The sequence below is a fragment of the Ambystoma mexicanum genome, chromosome 1p (assembly GCF_040938575.1).
Source record: "Ambystoma mexicanum isolate Mex_15411 chromosome 1p, UKY_AmexF1_1, whole genome shotgun sequence".
Lineage (NCBI taxonomy): Eukaryota > Metazoa > Chordata > Amphibia > Caudata > Ambystomatidae > Ambystoma > Ambystoma mexicanum.
The window spans coordinates 1,305,604,137-1,305,612,321 of record NC_090921.1 but is presented as its reverse complement, the minus strand read 5'-3'; the positions used below and the strand labels follow the sequence as shown (position 1 = coordinate 1,305,612,321).

Here is an 8,185-nt window from a genome sequence, read left to right as displayed (position 1 = left end):
CAAGCATCCTGGTTGACGATGCTTCCCTCTGCTGAATTCGCTTACAATAATTCCATGCATACCGCCTCAGGGGTCTCCCCGTTTTTTGCCCTATATGGTTGCCATCCACGATCATTACCGTTTGATCCTACGCTTCCCATTGACAACCCGGCGGCTCGGGACTGTGTAAGGGAATTGGTGACGACCCGTAGTACGGTTCGCCCTCATCTGCTTCTAGCTCAGGCCAGGGCAAAGAAAAATGCTGATCGTCACAGAAAACCGGCACCTAATTACAAGGTGGGCATGAAAGTTTGGTTGTCCACCCGTAATTTGCGGATTCCTGGCAAACGCATGTTATTACCTAAATTCGTGGGTCCTTTTCCCATTACTGAGATTATTAATCCGGTGGCTGTACGCCTTTCTTTACCTACCTCGTGGAATCAACATCCGGTATTTCACGTATGTCTCCTGAAGCCTTGTCCACCCTCTGTTCGGCTGCCCGATCGCCCTCCTCCGATTCAGGTGGATGGGGATGATGAATACGAAGTGGCGGACATCCTGGATTTTCGTCTCCGTAGGGGGCGCCCCTTTTATTTGGTGGATTGGAAGGGGTACGGTCCCAAAGACAGGTCCTGGGAGCCCTAATGCAATATACATTCTCCGGCTCTCTTGCGCCGTTTCCATGCACGCCTTTGGGGGTGGATGCTGTTACACCTCGCCCTCGGCCGCGCCACGTTTCCCGGGTTCTGCCTCGTTGCTCTCGTGACTCAGCCCTTGACAAGGCGGGTGACACCCGCCAAAAGCGTGTGAGTGGAGAGCTATGTGGCTGTTGGCCTGGCTCAGGGGGTGTCCCGACCCGGCACACAACGACACGCACACACAGTATGGTAGCCAGGACGGAATGTCCTTTTGGCGGTCTTGCGCCCGTATTTATTTACTTTCATACGTACGGCATGATGCTCCTTGTCATGCTGTCATTGTAAGTCACATGACCATCTCACACATATCAAGGGAAAAAGTCCCTTATGTATGGTTTTTGGAGAGTTTCATTTTCAAATTCTGAATTTGGAAGTGCAGTAAAAGTAGCGGTAATCCTATTACTGCCACTTTTTTACAGAACCACCAAACTCTAAATTAGGCCCCATAAATTGGATTAGAAGGTTCCTATCATGAGGCAGGTGCCTCAAAAGTAAGTACAGGGTTGAGGAAGACCGACATAATACAGATTTTCCATACATTTGTTACAGAAAGTCATGATTCTATTAAAGACTCGGAGGCAAAAGATTATGCTCTCACTTCTCTTTACTTACTCGAGCAGCAATTTAAACAACAAACATGAAAAACAAATAACCAATAAAAACTACAAATCCCAACAAAACCATCGCATTTGTAGTTCATTTTTCATAGATTGTTCCAATCACGTGACTTCATCATCCAATTACACTTCTCCTGTCCTGTATAACACTAACTGCTCCATAGTCCTTCCTCTTTCTTTTGCTGAACGAAATCCAAACTTGCGCCCCAACAGGTAGATGACTTAACTTCCCCTTGTTTCCTTCTCAAGGTGTCGTTTTCTGCTCCGTTCCTGAAACAAATATAAACCGTGACCAATCTCATCATGAACGGGTGGGCAATCGCATAACAAGAACATCACCATATCAAATACAACATCACATTATTTTCCAAATACGATATATGCACATATCATTGTAGAGATTGAAATTGGGTGGAATAATCTTTCACCACCGAGTCTTTAATAGAATCATGACTTTCTGTAACGAATGTATGGAAAATCTGTATTCTATGTCAAGACTCGGAGACTCAGATTATGCTCGTTTAAAGCTTACTTACCACCAACGATGCTACTTGTTCTACGGTCTAAAATAAAAATTCTTAAACGTCTCCTCATTAGACCAGTCTGCCGCCTTCAAAATATCTTCCAGGCGGGATCCTGCCATAAAAGCAGACAATGCCATAACACCCCTTGTGGAATGTGCCCCAAACTGACTTACATCTATACCTGCCTCTGCCATGCACCACCTTACCCATCTAGATAAAGTGGCTGCTACTACCGCCTTAAAAGGTTTCCTAATAGCTATCAGCAATCGATATTCCCCATTAGGTCTCACCCTATTCGCTCTTTCTTCATACACTTTCAAGCATCTAACTGGACACAATTTTGGTTTCCCCGGAAAGGCCATGTACTCAACCGATTTAATGTTTGTCTTTGTTCTCTTCTCTACGTAAAATACTACTCCTGAAGGTGAAAAGGACTTCCTATTTACCTCTTAAGCCTTCACATCAGACACTCTCTTACATGAAATCAGACATAATAGAGTAGTTAACTTAGCCCACCGCGCTTTCCTAGACAAATTCTCATTGTCTGGCCAAGTCTTAAACATCTTTAATACCACACTCACATCCCACAAATGAGAATATTTAGGTGTGGGTGGTCTCATGCATCTGATCCCTTTCAGGAGCCTACATACCAGAGGGTGCTCACCTACCGGCTTACTCTCAATGTACACATGACCTGCCGATATCGCTGATCTATAATTATCAATGGTCCTGTAAGCCTTTGCCTGCGCTACTTGTGCTGCTAAAAAATTCACTATGTGAACTACATCTGTTCGTACGGGATCATCCTCTCTCTCCATACACCAATCACTCCACTTACTCCATGCCACTCTATAGGCCTTCCCTGTAGCTGGGGCCCATGACTCTCTAATAAACTCCTGAGCCGTCCCTGAAAGTCCTGGCTGAGACCAATTTTTCCTGAAATCGCCCAAGCTATGAGGTTCAAATTCCCCGACCTCACCAAAGGGTGAGTTTCTCCTGCTAGATTTAACAATGTCCTCTCTGCTTGGTAACCGAATTGGAGCCTCGTACGACAACTCCAGAAGGTTCCGAAACCAAGCCTGACCTCTCCAATCTGGTGTTACTAGAACCACTGTGGCTTCTTGTCACCTGACTTGCGCCACTGTACGCGCTATCATGGCGAACGGAGGGAAAGCATATTCTTTTCGAGTCCCCAGACCTGGAGAAATGCATCTGTCGCTGTCGCTTCCGGATCCGGTCTCCAGCTGTAAAACCTGGAGATCTTCCTGTTCAGTCTGGACGCAAACAGATCTGTCCAACGCGGACCCCTGCGATGAATTATCTCCTGAAATACTGAGTCGTCCAGTTGCCAATCGCTGGAGTCCCTCAAGTACCTCGAATTCCAATCTGCTACCAGATTGAGATCCCCTGGCAGATGCTCCGCTCTCACGCTTATTCCCTTTTAGAGGCATATCTGCCAAAGCTCTTTGGCCATCTCCATCAGCCTCTTCGATCTCTTCCCCCAGTCGATTTATATATCTGACTGCCGAAACATTGTCCATCTTCAACAGAATGGCACCTTTCACTCCTTCCTGGGCCAGAAGCTCCAGGCAATTGATGTGCAGACCCAGCTCGTCGCTCCACCATCTCCCTCCTGTCGACTGGTCTCCACACCTGGCTCCCCATCCCCATCGACTGGCATCCGACTCTATCACCAGGTCCGGGGATGAGCCAAATATTGCCCTGCCTTTCCATTCCTCCATGTGATAGTACCACCATTCAAGTTCCAATTTCGCCTCCTGCAATATAACTACCTTCTGTTCATAAAATAGACCTCTCCTGAGATTATCTATCTTCAGCCTCTGCAATGCTCTGTAGTGCAGGGGCCCTGGGAATATCGCCTGAATTGATGATGACAGACGGCCTACCAGTCTCACTATTTCCCTCAATGAAATCTCTCACTTCGTCATCATACTCTAGATCTCCTTTTTTACTGAATTCACCTTCTCTAATGGAAGCTTGAGAATACCCTGTGTTATCTCTAAACTGAAGCCCAGGAATTCCATCTCCTGCACTGGCTCTAATTCCGACTTCTCCCAGTTTAACAAAAACCCCAATTGTTGCAACAAAACAGTGGTTATCCAAACCTGGTCTACTAGAATCTCCCTGTCCTGACACATCAGGCAGATATCGTCCAGATAAATGGTCATCCTGATCCCCTCCTCTCTCAGATATTTCAATATCTTGGTGAAAAACTATGGCACTGATGTCAGTCCAAACGGAAGACATTTGAACTCCCACTTCTGTCCTTTCCATACAAACTGTAATAGCCTCCTCTGATCTCTCTGAATCAGAATCGTTATGTATGCAACTCTGAGATCTATCCTTGCCAAGCTATCTCCCTTCTGGAGGACATCTCTTAAAAGATTAATCCCTTCCATCTTGAAGTGCCTGTACACTGGGAAGTAATTCAAACCTTTCAGGTTTCTCACCGGTCTTACCTTGTTTTTCCTTTTCACTAAAAACAGATTGCTTACAAAACCTCCCAGACCTTCTGAAGCTGGACCTATTTTGTTCTTCACCCTGAGTAACTCTACCTCTCTGTCTAGAAGCTCCTCATCTTCTTTGCTGAACCTTATTTGCCTCAGCAACATCACCTGATATGGTTCCTGCCAGAACTCCAACTGAAAACCTCGCACAGTCTGTCTCACCCATGCATCTGAGGACAACTCCTCCCATTTTCCTACATGCAGCTTCACTCTCCCTCCTACTGGAGGAATGCTCACATCTGTCTTTTCTACTTTTCTTACTTCTCTCACCTGAGTTATTCTGGTGTTGTTGTCTGTTACTGCTCCTCCAACATCTACCCCTGCCTCTTCCCCTAGAAGGGAAGAAGGGGTTGGATCTTCGATCTTCTTGTTTCCAATTAGATCTGTCTCTATAGGAGCCTCTATACTGGCCATGGCTGGACGAGTGGCTCTTCCCTCCACCAGCCCTGTCAAAAACCCTTCGGCCAAATATTTTCTTCAAGGAGGATTGAGCTCTGTCCATAGATACATATGTACTGGCGAACTTTGCCATGTCCTTAATAAACAGGTACCCAAACAGCTTGCCTTTCGCTGCCATCTCCTGTTCTGATGTCGCCATCTCACCCAGCCTGGTGTCCAATTTCATTAAAATGGACCCCCTCCTCTCAGTGGCCAGCGCTGTATTAGCTTTACCCAACAGGCAGAGGGTCCTCTGTGCGCAACCAGCTACAATGTCTGGATCCATGGGCTCCTTCTTAGCTTTTGCCTCTTCCGCCAACTGCCAGATTCTTGTAATCCACCCCAAACGTTCCCTTCGTTCAGCTGACCACTTCCTTCTCACTGTACCTCCCTCCCCCTGTGCCTCCTCTCACTTCTGCTCCTTCCAACTCCTAGCACCTCTACACTGGAACTCCCTTCCTCTTACCATCCACTCTACCCCCACCTTCACCTCCTTCCGCTCTTCCCTTAAATCTCTCCTCCTCCATTCTCCTCCCTGAATCACCTCCCCCCTCCTGCTTCCCCCTCTCCTCCCTATTCTTCCCCTAACTATTCCCCGTCTCACCCTCCCCATCCCTCCTCCTACCATTTTTCACCACTCCCCTCCCATCCACTCCCTCTCCCCTCCCAACCTAACTCCCTCAGTTAATTGCTCTTTTCATTGTTTAGTCGACTGATTCATAATGTATTTGCTTCTACTGTTATTGGTTGTTTATGTAATTTGTTGTTCAATTGTACAGCGCTTTGGGTAAAGCGCTTAATAAATCAATAAATACAAATACAAACATGTCCAGCAATTTATCTTGGCAGGACCTCCAGGACTAGTCAATGCCCCTCTTCACGTCCCTGCCATATCTGCCTAGGAACGTGAGGGTCCTGTCATTGATCTCAGGGATCTCAGCTACCACGTCCGGAACCCTCGGTCTCGAGCATTTTGCCTTTAGTTTGCTTCTTGCTTGCTCAACGGTGTCCTCAACCATCTCCTGATGTATTCCGCAATTTTTTCCAGAGGATCCCACTCATTGGACCTTGGATGCACCAGGTCGTCAAGGTCAAACTCATCTTTCAGTGGGTCCTCCTCTTCCCTCCTGCCTCTTTTGCTTTTAGGCTGCCATTCATCCTCTTCTGGGGAGGTCTGAGGTTCCGATGTACTGAATTCCTCAGATCTTGAACTGCTTCTACAGTAGTCGTCATCAGACTCACTTGAGCTTTTGACTTGTCTTTCACGAGACCTCGCCTTCATTTTCCCTGCTTTAGATCTGCGAGATGAACCCGGGGGAGTCTGGGCGCTACTGTCCATGCGGGTTTCATTCTTACTTCCCCCTTTTTTCCTGTGCGCCTTGCCTTGCGACAAAGCAGCCAGGTCGCTTAATATGCCTCTCTGACTGCGGGGCCTCTCAGCACTTTCCATTCTATGAACTGCCTCGCTCATGCGCAAGCCGCTTACGTGAGGACTTGAGCTTTTGACTTGTCTTTCACAAGACCTCGCCTTCATTTTCCCTGCTTTAGATCTGCGAGATGAACCCGGGGGAGTCTGGGCGCTACGGTCCATGCGGGTTTCATTGTTACTTCCCCCTTTTTTCCTGTGCGCCTTGCCTTGCGACAAAGCAGCCAGGCCGCTTAATATGCCTCTCTGACTGCGGGGCCTCTCAGCACTTTCCATTCTATGAACTGCCTCGCTCATGCGCAAGCTGCTTACGTGAGGACCCTCCGATCCTTATTAGTAATCACGCATCTTTTTGCAGTGCCTTATAATGTATACGTCTTTTTGCAATGCCTTATAATGTATCTGCAGTTTACTTGGGCTGCCCCCGTCAAATATAATTCACTGTAGCTTGGCGAGTCTCAGTATATGTAGCAGTTTTTCTTGGGACTGAGCCCGCCAATGAGATACTAATGATCTCTTTAAAATCTCCCCCCCAGCAGGCAGAACAATGAGGGGTCTAATCACTTTACCTGGGCTGGGCCCGTCCTTTGTATTATATGCAGCAGTGCTTATTACCCTGCGGTGCCACTTCTGACCACTAGGTGGCACCCACAGACTATCCAACAGAGCTTCCCGCTCTCTCTCCAAGATACTCTGCAGAAATACGGCCGGTCGATACTGTAGTCGAATAGTAATGATCCTCATTTACGCGCTAAGCTTCTACCCTCCAACACTCCAAGTTCGCAACGGCGGTGGAACCCACAGAGTCACATCGCGCCGTTGCGAAATTCCATTACTACAGTGCCTCCTAACGAGGCGAAATGATGCCGGAACGAAAAATCTCGTTGCGTCCTCTCTCCACAGATATGCTCCGCCATTCCTAATATGCAACGCGCCTATGCATTTTGAATGCGCGCACCCCCATAAGTTTCAACATTAATCACACACTTAACTCTAGTCAGTATAACGTTAAAGATAAAATAAAAACACTTATCTCGGCTACTCGAGCAGCAAAGAAAGAGGAAGGACTATGGGGGCAGTTAGTGTTATACAGGACAGGAGAAGGGTAATTGGATGATGAAGTCACGTGATTGGAACAACCTATGAAAAACAAACTAAAATGGGATGGTTTTGTTGGGATTTGTAGTTTTTATTGGTTATTTGTTTTTCATGTTTGTTGTTTGAATTGCTGCTCGAGCATAGCTCTCAATCATTTGTGTTGCAAAGGCAGGTGAAATCACCCGATTTTGTTTTTGGCGGGTGAGATGCCCATTGGAATGAATGGGCGTGTAGGAAGCTTGGCGGGTGAGTCAGCCCTTTACAAGGCGGGTGACACCCGCAAACAGCGTGTGAGTTGAGAGCTATGGCTCGGGTAAGTCATAGCTCTCAACCATTTCTGTTGCAAAGGCGGGTGAAATCACCAGATTTTGTTTTTGGTGGGTGAGACGCCCATTGAAATGAATGGGCGTGCAGGAGGCTTGGCGGGTGAGTCAGCCCTTTACAAGGCGGATGACACCCGCCAAAAGCGTGTGAGTTGAGAGCTATGGTAAGTAAAGAGAAGTGAGAGCATAATCTGAGCCTCCAGTCTTGGCATATAAAGGGGAAACATGTGAGGCTTGTATTATGCATTATGGACTAACAATTAGCACGTCAGCATTAGTGCAATTTTTTTTAAATGATCATATTATTCTTCATAGCCACATAATGAAATATATTTGGCTGGGTCTCATACCTTTTAACACAAACACTAGTCCATAAAAAATAATTCAGTGAAAAAATACGTACACCAGGAGTTCAATTAGACAAAGTAACACAGCCAAGTTCCCGCATTATTGAGGCAATTTCTCCTATTTGTGTTAACGGCGTCACTTGTCTCTAAAAATTCACCGCTTTAAGATGGCAGTGGCGGTGTCTAAGTGAGTCCTTCTTTATTTTC

The 8,185-nt window shown here is 46.7% G+C and overlaps 1 long non-coding RNA gene across 1 annotated transcript; it reads right to left on the bottom strand.

Moving 5' to 3' along the window:
* Nucleotides 1-1,263: 1,263 nt before the first annotated feature.
* On the bottom strand, nucleotides 1,264-8,172 carry LOC138453383 (uncharacterized). The gene is made up of 2 exons (XR_011260410.1): nucleotides 8,035-8,172; nucleotides 1,264-1,564 (listed from the first exon to the last, which is right to left on the bottom strand). It is a non-coding gene; the product is annotated as an uncharacterized lncRNA (long non-coding RNA).
* Between the last annotated feature and the right edge of the window lie 13 nt (nucleotides 8,173-8,185).